Here is a 2976-nt window from a genome sequence, read left to right as displayed (position 1 = left end):
ATTATCTGCAAGCCGTCCGGACGACTCGGTAACACGTCCGGACGACATACAGTAATTCAGATAACTCCAGAATTCCGTTCGAATGCAGAAAGGATTTCAGTGAAGACCGTCCAAACACTCGATCAAGCAGTCCATACGCACACCTGATAAGGATAAAATATGCCCAGTTTCTGAAGGATATCACAGAAACCTGTCCAAACGGGGCAAACTTCCATCCGGATGGTCGATAGACAGAGTCCATTTTTCAACAGATTTCAAGGTCTCTTGAAGCCTATAAATAGGGGGCTCTAGGTCTGTGTTTTGTACAGAATTCGACAATGAATTCCATAGTGCTTTGAGAGGGTGTTTAGGGAGAATCAAAGATCCGCTAGCTCTCAAGCTGTTGTCGATGTGTGCTCGTTGTTTGTGTGAAGTCTATCTTAGGGGTCGGCCCTAAGGTAAAGGAATCCATCAAAAACCCCTTCAGGTAGAAGATCTGGTTGGGAAGCGTTCGTGTTGGGCTACACGTCAGAGTTAAAGGTATGACTACTGCATAGGGTTATGTGAGTACGAGTGTCTTGTAACTAGCTTTGTTTTTGGATAGTGGATTTCCTAGGTTTGGCTGCACCGGAGTGGTTTTTTCTCTTCATAGAGTTTCCACTTCGTAACAAATATCTGTCTCATTTAAATTCTGCATTTAAGATATTTGTTTGCACACAAACACACACTTGGTTTGTTTTAGAAGTCATTAAATTATTTTCATTTGAAATTAATTCATCAAGTTGATGATAAAATACATGGACATTCCAGCGGACATTATACACTTGTCACACAACAACCCCTTAGAGGAAGGGCTAAGCAAGGAGGACGGGGGGAAGGAGAAATGGAGGTTTGGGCTCTAGAGGGGTTTGGTGTTGCTCATATGTTACAGGAGATGTTACTTATAAATCTGATCATATTAGAGCTCGCCAAGAAGTACTTGGTATTACGATCATTGGAAGATCAATACCTAAACCCAAGGATTCTCCAGAATCTTTTTGATTGCTCGTTCGAGAACTACGATCTTTGGCTTTGGAACTTAATTATTTCCTTGTATCTGAGAAGAACTTCCAGATTAATAGGAAGGAAGCTTAATTGGTTTGAATCAGAAATTTTCTTTTATGATTGATTGGTATAAACATCAACAACTCCAAATTGGATCAGTTTCTCCTCAACAAATAAATGCTTGGGCCAATAAAATCCTACCCAATGGGGAGATAGTTGGAGAGGTCACAAAACCCTATACTTTTTCATTACAAAACTAATAAACCTGAAAAAGATTGATTATTTTGTGAAAGAATTTTTGGGCCTACAAAAAGTGGGATTTGCGCTTGTGGAAATTATCGAGTAATCGGGGATGAAAAAGAAGACCCAAAATTTTGTGAACAATGTAGAGTCGAATTTGTGGATTCTCGGATACGAAGATACCAAATGGGCTATATCAAACTGGCATACCCAGTAACTCATGTGTGGTATTTGAAACGTCTTCCTAGTTATATTGCGAATCTTGTAGATAAACCTCTTAAAGAATTAGAAGGGCTAGTATATTGTGATGTGTGATTTGATCAAAATTTTTCTTATTTTATAGATTCAAAATGAGAAACTGCCATCCCATTCAATCGAATTGGTATGCCCTGGATCTGACATGTCTCTTGGTAGAAAGAGCATGAAGCTCAGAATTATGGGTGTATATTCAATACTCCCAAATAAAAAGGGGAATTGGTCTACGGTCTATTCACTAACAAATAAATAGGAATTTATAGTTGTACCTCGTGAAAAAAAAAAGACTTCTTTTGTTTTTGTGGAATCAACCATTTCCTTTCTTTATAAAAGAAATGAAATTATGTAATTATGTTTAAATAAGCAAATTATGCCATGTCATGGTTGCAGGAGTCTATCCATTGCATATAGACTTTAAGGACATTGTGGCATAACTGTCGAGGCGAAGTAGGGACCTAAAAGATCGAATGGAACGATACATAGACAAGTAAATCCCTTATGAATTCTAAGGTACTCTTTACTTTAATTGAATAATTGAATTTAATTAATAATTAAGGGGATTTATCATTGAAAGGAACGTAGACTACTCAAAAAAATTTCATTTTCTATTGTAATTTATAGTTGAATAAAAAATTTCAGAAAATAAAATCTAAACGAAATATAAAAAAAAAAAAAAAAAAGGAAAAAGAATGAATTAATGAAATGTTGCTTGGTCTTAATTGGAAACTTGAGTAAAGAGTAATAAGTTTAAGACTTCTAAAACTTATTACTATGATTACACACCAAAATTACTGACTCTACAAGATACATGTGTCACGCAGGACACGAGCCATATCAAAATACCCAAAATGTGGACTACCCATGAGTTCGTGACTTGTGACTGTTGCGATGTGCTCCAATCATAGCATCCTATACGTTAGGTGGACGAGTCATTATCTATATCTGCAAACTTGCAACTAAAGCATTAATGTCTGCACGGTTGTGGGGTTAACCACATCCGTACAGGTTAAATTATGAGTTCATTGTCTCAGTATAAAACATACCGATACCTCAGTAGTATAAAAATCTCTGAGTTTTCGCAAAGAACCGACTTTTCTTTTGTCTTATGATTACAATAACAACTACTCATTTTTAGAAACTTCTTTTCTTGAAAACATGTAGCTGATAGAGTAAACACTGACCATTAGAAAACATTAAGGAATACTAAGTAGCTGGGAACATATATAGAAGTTCCTTTCTTTGGAAGCATCCACATATGGACCCGTCTATAATAATACTTTTATGATTCGGTGGCTTAAAGATATATGTATACATGATGACTCCCTTATGGATTCACGTATACACACAGGCCTTAGCTGAAAAACAATGGCATCTTGCCTACTATGACGCAAGTATTTATGCTTAAGTTATATCAATATCTTGGCACATTGATGCTCGAAGGCATATCTATATATAGAG

This window comes from Alnus glutinosa, chromosome 8, assembly GCF_958979055.1.
Source record: "Alnus glutinosa chromosome 8, dhAlnGlut1.1, whole genome shotgun sequence".
Taxonomy (NCBI): Eukaryota; Viridiplantae; Streptophyta; class Magnoliopsida; order Fagales; family Betulaceae; genus Alnus; species Alnus glutinosa.
Note: the sequence above shows the minus strand (reverse complement) of the source record.